The sequence below is a fragment of the Myotis daubentonii genome, chromosome 2, assembly GCF_963259705.1.
Source record: "Myotis daubentonii chromosome 2, mMyoDau2.1, whole genome shotgun sequence".
NCBI classification, from domain to species: domain Eukaryota; kingdom Metazoa; phylum Chordata; class Mammalia; order Chiroptera; family Vespertilionidae; genus Myotis; species Myotis daubentonii.
The window spans coordinates 203,632,961-203,644,049 of record NC_081841.1 but is presented as its reverse complement, the minus strand read 5'-3'; the positions used below and the strand labels follow the sequence as shown (position 1 = coordinate 203,644,049).

General features: G+C 42.2%; 1 long non-coding RNA gene across 1 annotated transcript; it reads right to left on the bottom strand.

Moving 5' to 3' along the window:
• Positions 1–365: 365 nt before the first annotated feature.
• LOC132226450 (uncharacterized) lies at positions 366–10,501 on the bottom strand. Its single transcript, XR_009451056.1, has 4 exons — positions 10,377–10,501; positions 4,969–5,086; positions 908–1,044; positions 366–639 (listed from the first exon to the last, which is right to left on the bottom strand). It is a non-coding gene; the product is annotated as an uncharacterized LOC132226450 (long non-coding RNA).
• Positions 10,502–11,089: the final 588 nt, after the last annotated feature.

Here is an 11,089-nt window from a genome sequence, read left to right as displayed (position 1 = left end):
AACATGCATGATTTTCTTGGTACTAAATAAGGATAATTCTTATTTAAGTGTATATATAACCATCTGTTTAATTTTTTTAATGTAGCCATAGACACAAATTACAATTTGTAAATGTGTTAAGATAGAACAATTGTAGGAAAAAAATAATTTAAATATTCATTATAATTTTTACCCATTTATTTCATATATTGGTCTTAGGAGTCACTCCTAACAAATAATTACACCCTACAAATAATTGACTACAGGCCTGGGAGACATGATCCCCTCATCTTCTTCAGTGGAATTCTGGGCATCATGCCTCCTGTTGGCCCACGCTCTCTCTAGGCTGATGTGGTTGTTGTTGTTGAACCTAACACTGGGGCAGCTCGGGAAAGGAAGACTATCCTGAGTGGCACCTTTCCTTTAGTAAACACTTTTTGGCTTGTATAAGATTGAGCAAAGAATCAAAGAAGACCCTCTCGGTATTTCTCTTACTTACATGACTGAGGCATTTTGCTGTAGAATAGCATTCCTCACTTTTTCACATTTGTACATATGAGGAGTAGATGGAGCACTCTGTGGGGATGTGTAGTATCCTCAGACACTGAAGCTGCTGCTGGCTTTATGTCCATGACCTCTGTATCAAGGCAGGACTAGACCCTGGAGACAAGATGCCTGGGCATGAGTGCCACACTGAATCCCAATTATGCATGACCCTTCAGTATAGTCATGTCACTTAATAACCTTTCATAAGAATAAGGTAATTATGAAATATGTTGGGTTTTGCCAAAAGCTCTTTAAAAAGCCACATAAAATAGTATATGAGGTCACCTCTGATTCTATGTAAAGATCCCTCCTCCCTTCCCTAACTCATCCTACTCCACACCCTGTCCTGCACCCCACCTCCTGTACAATCCAACGAACTCACTCAAAGTTTAGTTTTCTTTTCCAAAAGCAATGTACCTCAAATTCCTATTCTTTGTCGTGTGTATTTTGGTTTCCTCTTTGATTTTCCTTTTTTCCCCCAGGTTTCCTGTTGATACCAACATGAGTCTCAAGGGCTTCCTTTGGAAAAAAAGAAAGGAGAGATCAGCTTAGAGCCATGCAGTGGAAAGTGATGGTCATGAAAAGGCAGCTATGGCACGTAGCAGGGCAGAGACAGGGCTCACCACCCTCCTCTCCCAGGAGCCTCCTCCCTGGGAGGGCATCCCTTTGGAACAGAAGCACGGTCCATCCCACAGGGATTTGCCAATTGTGAGCACTGAGCGATAAAAGGCTGAGTCATGGGCTATCAATGCGCAAAGATTACTCCTTGCCTCTGCCTTGAGGGTGTACAAGCCATTTCTTTAAAATTCAGTTGTTGGAATTTGATTCATTCCTTCTTTTTTCTTCCTTTTGCCATCAAATCTAGAATTCTGAGTTTATCTTTAGGAGGATTTCCAGATCTATGCTGATCCTGAGGGGCTTAAGATGGATGTCGTAGCTACATGAGCAGATGGTGGGTGGCAATAGCTTTTACAGAGATACCTCGAAATGAGCCCATGTGACTGGGCTTTGAGGAGCCCAGTGTGGGATTAAGAAATGATGTCCACCTCAGAATAGCCTTGTCATGATTTTAGTTACTGCTGATTCAGAATGTGATTCGCAGGCAGTCCTGATCACTCAGTTTCTCCATCTGCCTCACACAGCACTGGTGTGAGAGGAAACTAATCAAAATGTTAAGTGGCTAAGTGATTGGAGATGACAGGATGAGTTCATTGAAACATCCATCTTCAGGAGGTTTTTGTCAAAGTCCTCTGAAGAATTCTCTCCTAAACTGCTCCTCTTGTTATTCAGCCAGGTCTCTGGTATCTACAGGCTCACTGTATGCGAGCCCACGCATATTTTTACATGGTGTTGTCTTTATACCTGTGATTTATTGTTGGGAAAGCACACACTGCCTCATCTCTGATGGTCCTTATTGCAGAAAGCAGGCTTATCCCTTGAAAACAGGGGGAAGTCTAAATGGTACAGGAGGCAACTCATTGATTGGGGATTGGCTCCCTCTGTTCCTTGAAACCATCTACTTATTAGAGAATTTTAAGGATTGAGCAGAGAGGTGTCTTGCTGGGGCTTGCTTTGGAGTACCAGGAAGTTAGCTTTTCTGCTTTAGAAGTCTGAGTTCGGATGTAGGTGTGTAGTGGAAGGAATGGGTGGAAGCTTCTAACGAGTGGGGAGCAAGCTGCGATGTGGATCTGGGATTCTGGGAAGCAAAGCACTGAACTTTGATGGGTACATACTTTGATATTTGTGGTTGCAGAATAAATAAGATTTATCCTGGGGATTTTGCATCCCAATTAAATGAATCTGAAAAGGCAAGTAGAAAATCTGAAAAATTACCTAAAGATAGTCTCAGTAATTTTAGAAGCATTCTCAAGAACATTCCGTTCTTCCTAGCCATTATTTATATGTTTATTTATTTAATACTAGGGGCCCGGTGCACGAAATTCGTGCACTGGGTGTGTGGGGGGGGGGAGTGTCCCTCAGCCCAGCCTGCCCCCTCTCACATACTGGGAGCTCTCAGGCGTTGACCCCCATCACCCTCCAATCGCAGGATCGGCCCCTTGCCCAGGCCTGACGCCTCTGACAGAGGCGTCAGGCCTGGGCAGGGGACCCTCATTTCCCCCCATCACTGGTTCTGCCCCCAGCCCAGGCCTGATGCCTCGGCCAGAGGCGTAGACCCCCATCACCCTCCGATCGCCTGATTGGCCCCTTGCCCAAGCCTGACGCCTCCGCCAGAGGTGTCAGGCTTGGACAGGGGACCCCCATCTCCCCCCGATCACTGGCTCTGGCCCCCGCCCAGGCCTGAGGCCTCTGGCCCAGGAATCATGCCTGGGCAGGGGACCCCCATTTCCCTCTGATCACTTGCTCCACCCCCCGCCCAAGCCTGATGCCTCTGACCCAGGCTTCAGGCCTGGGCAAGGGGACCATCATATCCCCCAATCCCCAGCTCGGCCCCCCACCCAGGCCTGATGCCTCTGACTCAGGCATCAGGCCTGGGCAGGGGACCCCCAGCCCCCCACCCAGGCCTGATGCCTCGGCCAGAGGAGTTGACCCTCATCACCCTCCGATCACCAATCACCAGATCGGCCCCTTGACCAGGCCTGAGGCCTCCAGCAGAGGTGTCAGGCCTGGGCAGGGGACCCCCAGCTCCCCGAGGTTGCAGGCTCCGCCCCTGCCCAGGCCTAATGCCTCTGGCCTAGGTGTCCGACCCCGGGCAGTGGGGACCTGCAGTGGCAGCGGCCCCGTGATCGTGGGCTCCGCTTTAGGCCCAGGCAAGGGACCCCTAGCTCCCGGGACTGCCAGCTTCGACCGTGTCCAGCTCCCATCGCTGGCTCCACCCCTACTTCCTACTATCACTGGCCAGGGCGGAAAAGGCACCTGATTCTCCGATCATGGCTGGGGGGCAGGGCAAAGGCGGCCCCAGGGTCGCCTTTGCCCTGCCCCCCAGCTCTTAGCTCCCCCCTGGGTTTCTGATCACTGTCAGTGGCAGGGGGCTTCTTCCTGCTTTCCCTTTCGCCTCCCTGCATTGTGCCTACATATGCAAATTAACCGCCATCTTGTTTTTTAGAGAGGAAGGAAGGAGAAGGTTAGAGAGGTAGAAACATCCATCATCTGCCTCCTGCACGCCCCCTAATGGGGACTGAGCCTGCAACCCTGGCATGTGCCTTGGCCAGGAATCGAACCAGTGACCTCCAGGTTCATGGACCGGTGTTCAACCACTGAACCACATTAGCTACCCCCTAGCCATTATTTATTAAAAACTTCAGGATATTATCTTACTTTTGGTAATGCTCATGTAGCAGCTGGACCTCAATTTAAAGAAAAATTTTAAAATAAAAGTAAATTAAGAAGATACTGAATTAGGTGATAGCAAAGGTTCCTTTCACCTCTGTAATCCTAAATATTATTCAATACCTACTCTGTACAGAATATCTATTTCTACAAGATATGGTTGGTAGCCCAAGGCTACCATATGTCATGTCCTGTTTTGGAATGGGGCCGCTGAGGACAGAGCTGCTGGTCACTAGCACATAATTCCTCCTTTGGCCTATATTAAGTCCAGGGATGATTTTTGGTATTCTCTCTTTAGTTCAAACATCAGGGTTTTACATAAATCAGCGAGGGACTACTTGTACTGATGTATACATTTTAGGATAGCAAACATACTTAAAAGTAGAATCAGTGAGTCATAAAATTGGATTTTTAAAAAGTACATTAGAAACAAAGAGTTAAATTGAAGGTTATACTCTTAAAGTCCTGCAGAGATAAGTGCTAAAGTCATATCTCCAAACTGTTTTTATTTTAAGCACTATAAGCAATTTTATAAATAAATAAGAGATTATTTAAAATAAAGAAAATCATGCTCTAATAATATCTTGGATTGCAAGGCAACTCTGGCAATGAGACGAATCCTTGAAATCTCAACAACGCTCAAATGTGCTGAGATTTTGCTTTCGACAGAACCTTATTGAAAAGGTCTTAGATATTCTGCTAGTCCAGTGGTCGGCAAACTCATTAGTCAACAGAGCCAAATATCAACAGTACAACGATTAAAATTTCTTTTGAGAACCAAATTTTTTAAACTTAAACTATATAGGTAGGTACATTGTTATTAACTTAATTAGGGTACTCCTCAGCTGGCCTTTGCTAAAAATGTCCTCAATCTGATTGAGGTACGTTCGCTGAGGTCGACCCCTTCCAACTCTCCCATCCACACTCATCTTATATACTTGTTTCATCTATCTCCTTTCCGAAAACCGACTTCTGCGCATGGGCCACGAAGTTTCAATCGCACTGTATGTGCGTGCCCGCACGTGGTATTTTGTGGAAGAGCCACACTCGAGGGGCCAAAGAGCCGCATGTGGCTTGTGAGCTGTGGTTTGCCAACCACTGTGCTAGTCAATGGACGAAAATGATGAACCAAAGAGAAGTCCTCCAGCAACGCACCAGACCAAACATCTCTGACTGCCTGTCCTATTTCATAGGACTGGACTTCCAAAACCGGTGTGATGCTGGTGAAGAGATGAAAGACACGGGGTTCCTCCTGGTTTCTGCTCCTCTGAACCTGAGTGGAAAGAGAGAGGAAGCAAAGTGATGCAAAACCAATGCTGTGCCAAGTTTTCTCCCATATGCTAGCAATATTGACTTGTATGGCATAATTATGCCCAGATGCTATAGAGACAGGGCAGCAGACATTTCTGAGTTTTATAACTTAACATTAAAAAAAGGACAACAAAGAAAAAAGAAATCAGTCACATTGCTTTAGCATCCTGGGTCTTGGAGTGTTTCTGCCAGGGAAAGTTATAGTCTCTCTATGCTCTTTTCTCTTAGATGGTACCTTAAAGACTGGTTTCAATTGGATAACATATTTTAAGAGAGACCCTGACGCTTAGTATCCCAATCAGAAGGATAAGTACATTACTGAGGATCTGGAAACCATCCCTCTAAGTTATTGTTGAATTCTCTTAAGAAGGCTTGCTTGGATAGAGAAGTAGAGAAATGGCAGATGCTTTCAAATATATGAAGAACTCGCTTGTTCTTTGTTTTTCTAGAAGGTAAAACAAATGAAATCTGAAAGGTAGATTTGACTCGCCATATTGAAGCTCTTTCTAACAGTCAGAACATCATAGAAATGGGGCAAGCAGTCTGATAAGGTGATGAGCTCCCTGTCATTGATGGGAGGCAGAAAGAGGCCAGTTGAGTGTATGTCAGTAAAACTGCAAGCAAGGTTTCCATTCTGCCTTGGAATTTGGAAGTGGCGGGGAAGCCACCAACTTTATCATGATTAGAGAACTGAATTAAAAGTGAATACCTGGGATTTTTGGAAACCAGTTACCTCGCTTCAAGTCTCTAATGTGAAAAGTATGAAAGCATCTTAGACCTTCTTAATCACAGAATGACTTAAAGAAGTCTGCAGAAAGAAGTATCGTGTGGAGACAGGATGTCCCAAAGCGAGGCAGCATCATTTGAGAACATGTTGTCTCTTTGGGTGGAGTGGGAATCATAGTATTGGCTATTATTCATTTACCTCACAGAGATGTGAAAGTATGTGACTTGGTGTTTTTAAAAGGGCTTTGAATGGCTTCTATGATGAATGTGTCACTACAAATGCTTTTCAAAGGTAATTATTTTGATCAGAATGCCACTCAGAATCAATCTAAGCTCTTGAATCGCCTAGGGAGAGTAATATAGTTCAAATCTATTATAGCTTGTCAAACATTTAAAAATAATAATGATGGCCTGGCTAGTATGGCTCAACCTATGAACCAAGAGGACACATTTGATTCCCAGACAGGGCACATGCCTAGGTTGTGGGCTTGATCCCCAGTAGGGGGAATGCAGGAGGTAGGTAACTGATCAGTGATTCTCTCTCATTGATGTTTCTATATATCTCTCCCTCTCCTTTCCCCTCTGAAATCAATAATAATAATATTGGTAATAATAATATGTAGTATAATAAACAAAATACTTTGGTTTTAGGCCTTAATTTAAAATAAATTTGTTTCCTGGAAAAAGAAAACTTTACGTACACTGAGGTCCAAACTACTATTTATAATTTCAAATGTCTATGTGACATCAAGCCAGGCCATTTAAAGTTATATCTGGTTATTTTATTTTAAATTCATTTTGTAAAAATCCCTCTATCTCTGGGGAGTATGGACAGCAAAAGCAGGACCATCACAAACGCTGAATGTATGAGAATGACTGGTACTTTTTAGCACATTGTGATTTTCTAGAGGACTGTTGGCAAGGTTAGGGGCTTGCACTGAGTTGGAGGACAGTCAAGACTGGGTCTCCTTAGTGCACTGAATGCAGTAAAGGGCCAAGTGGTGGAGAAAGCCTAGTCAATCAAATTAGAATTATGAATCCCTCTTTGCATCTGTGCTGAACTCTGAGGAAGGTTGACTATGATCGTAGAGCCCTGAGGTAGAAGAAAGTGACTTCTGACTTGGTAAAACCCCTGAAATCTATACATTGTCACCAATTATTCTTGTACTTATCAACCACAATATCAAAATGATTTTATAATAAAACTCAAACTTCAGAGGACAACTAGATTCCAAAATATGAATTGTATCTAGATAACATAACAATTCTATACATTAGTATCCATGCAAAAACAACTGTAAACATTAAGAAAAACATGTTGAAACATAATATTAGTGCTCACAGTAATATTTAAAAGATAGAATATAAATTGATTTATGAATGAATTATTGACAGATCAATACAGTGAAAAACCAACTCTAGATTGATGGAAGTAAAATATGTGATATAGAACAAAGCTTCAGCCTTTAGGAATTATTTTCTAGGTCTTTGCTCGGAGGGCTAATATTCTAAGTCAGTGGTTCTCAACCTTCTGGCCCTTTAAAAACAGTTCCTCATGTTGTGACCCAACCATAAAATTATTTTCGTTGCTACTTCATAACTGTAATGTTGCTACTGTTATGAATTGTAATGTAAATATCTGATATGCAGGATGGTCTTAGGCGACCCCTGTGAAAGGGTCGTTCGACCGCCAAAGGGGTCTCGAACCACAGGTTGAGAACCGCTGTTCTAGGTGGACAGAGCACTTAATTGGATGAGGAGTCAAAATTCTACTCAGATCCATGACTTAGCAGCTGCACCACCTTGAACAAATCACTTCACCTTTCAGAGACTTGAGTTTTCTCAGATATAAAATGATAGGATAGGACTAGAGAGTGAAAGAGTGAAGGATGCAGAGAAAAGTTGAACTAGAATTCATTTTCAGCATGGTTCTCAGCCAGTTCTACCAACTCTAGAGCTGGGCTGGCCCTTCAGAGTTGTCCTGAACCACATGGCGGCCAGGCTTTAGTCATGTGTAGGTCACTTTGTCAAGTCTTTGGGGGCTGCACCTTAGGAAAAGCTGTGGCTTCAGACAAGAAGATGCTACAGCTGAGAGCAGTTCCTGGGGGAGGAGTAAGCTGTGAGTTGTCACCAGGCAGCATTTTCAGCCGTTTGGGAAATGAGTGCCTCTGGAAGCTGGTTTTGGCCATATACTCATGGTGACAGTCACAGCATTACGTTTAAAAAGATATAATTTTTTATTGATTTCAAAGAGGTCGGGAGAGGGAGATAGAGATAAAAACATCAGTGATGAGAGAGAATCATTGATCGGCTGCCTCCTGCATGTCCCACACTGGGGATTGAGCCCCCAACCCCAGCATGTGCCCTGACCAGGAATTGAACCATGACCTCCTGGTTCAAAGGTTGGCACTCAACTACTGAGCCAGGCCAGCCAGGCCACAGCATTATTTTTGTTATTGAATTCTGTGAAGTTCAAGTGTTGTGCCGTCGATGATATCAGGGCATTTTTATATCTTGGTACTCATGACATTTATTCTCTTCTGTGGGTTCTATTTTTTCCCCATCTAGAGTTCTGGAATGATTTTCTGCATTATCATGTCCATCTAGTTTTACAGTTTCTATTAATCTTCTTTTTAAGACAAATGAGCACTGCATGACAATTTATTCTGTACTTTTGTGGAACATTATATTATAGAAGTCTCAGTGAATTAGTTTCTTCTGTCAGCTTCTCTTACTACTATTTCAAGTCTTTATTTTTCCATTAGAAAGTTTCTTCTTCCTACCTCCAATTCATTGTTCATCATCCTCCCAACCAACTTATAGCCAATAATTTACCCCTTTACAATTTCATATTCACAAACACATTTCTTTACAAAGAGAAAGTTACCTTTTTATCTATATTCAAAATCATGTGCCCTGAGGATCTTTTGATCAAAAGGAGAATAAACACTGAGGTAATGGGAGGAAGTGTGAGTAGCAAGTTAGTGAATAGATTAGGAGGTGGGTAGGAAAAGTGGTATGTGATTAAGAGATGATCATCACAGACTTGTTTATGATATATGGTTACGAGAGCATGATGACCCAGCCTTGAATATCTGACTTAGGAAGTTACATTGGTGTCTGGATTTTTCAAAAAAGTTTGCGTGGCTTTGATCAGTATCTTAGATCACCTTAGGCAATGAATGATGACAATGTCAAATGGAATTGAAACCTGTAAGGTAGGAGGAGGATGAAGAAAGTAAACAAAAAATGCATTAAGGGAAAAAGAAGGATGGTGCTTCTTCAAACCCCTAAGAGTGCAGCCAACATATTGAAATTTCATTCTTTTTAAAATATATTTTTATTGATTTTTAGAGAGGAAGGGAGAGAGAGAGACAGATAGAAACATCAATGATTGGCTGCCTCCTGCACGTCTATTAGGGATCAAGCCCGCAACCCAGTCAAGTGCCCTTGACTGGAATCGAACCTGGGACCCTTTAGTCCGCAGGCCAACACTCTATCCACTGAGCCAAACCAGATAGGGCGAGATTTCTTTCTTTAAATGTGAACAACTTGCTGTCTTTGACCCTATTGGAAAAAATAAACACCAACAATGACTAAAATAGACACAAGAGTACCCACCATGAGTCCAGGCTTATTCTACTTTGAGAAGGTTCCCTGACCCCCTTCTTGACAGCCACACCTCCAATCAGTCACTTCTCTGTGTGCTTGGAGATTTTAATCATGGCACTTAGGACACTTTATTATAGTTATATATTTCATGGAAAAATACCTATTTAGTTATTACTATGTGCCAGACATGAATCTAAATTATTTACAAATGATAATTCTCATTATAACCCTATGAAGGTAGCACTATCATTTTGACCAATACAGATAAGGAAAATGAGGCATAGAGTGTTGAACACATCTCCAATGGTCTCATAGCTAGTAAGAAGAAGGGCTAGGATTCAAGCCCAGAGCTCTGCCACCACATGCAATAATGCAGTTAGCCACTATATTATGCAGTCTCTGTTCTTTGCTGGCTCGTCTGTTATGCTCACTAGACTGTGAGAAGATGCCCTACTTCTCAGAGTAAAAATATGTTTTTTATTATGTTAGTAATACTTCCCCATTATAAAAATTAAATCAATGCCTAAAATATACTGAAGAAAGGAAAAGTTACCTGGAGTCCTATTACCCTGAACTTGTAATGACCATTATTAAGTTTCGGTTTTTATCCTTTCATGCATTTATATAATGTCCCACCCAGCCACACTCATACACAGATAATTAAATTGGACCGCATCACCTTCTTCTTTTATCATGAATGCTATCTGCCCTCCTCCTCCCAGAATTGTCTGTCCTGATGAGACTTGTTAAAAATCAATGTGTGAAAAAAAAAATCATTTATTTTTTTCTCTCATGGCCTCAAAAATGGGATCATATTAAATGTAATTTTATGTGATGTTTTTCTCATTCTGTAATCTCTGCAATTTACTTGGCAAACACTAATTCATTCTTTTCACTGGCTGCACGATACTCACCCCAGCGTGGAGATGTCCCACATGCACTCAGCTATTCTCCTACGGCAGTGACTTGGTTTCCAGGCCTGCGCTAGTGCAAACAATGCAATGACTTTAGCCCTTGTGTTTTTGACATTGTGCTTGGCCAGCAGGACCCCCTGAATAAATATATATTGAGTTAAAAATAGAATAGTATTAGATTTCAGAAAGAGTAAACTAGTTTTTCCTAAATGAATACTGAATAAATGAAATTATAATGAGGGGATTATAATTAAAATGTATGAGAAGGGCTTACAATTAAAAAGTCTCATGTGTTTTCAAAATTAAATAATTGCCCTTACTTTTTCTTGACTGATGAAAAATTAGGTTTTCATGTAGACTATTGGCTTAAAGTGGCCTCACTTGGGACAGTATTAAAAGACCTTTATCCACAAAGAGTTCATTCCTCAGATACCTCATGCTTTGTGATCTGGTCCCTGTCTTTGAAACCTGTTTTCCCACTATTGCTGTGCACAAAATGCATGTTCTGCACATACTACACTACTATAGTCGCACAAACATAATAGGTTCTTTCAAACAACAGCTCTTTTGCATGTCAACTCTCAGCTTGGAGTAATGGTCCCATCACCACAGTTCCACTGCTGCTTTCTCGTCACCTTTTCCTGTGCCACTTCCTCTGCAAAACTTCCTTGAATCTCCTCTCCTGATCACACTCCTGCACCTTTAGCTTTCAT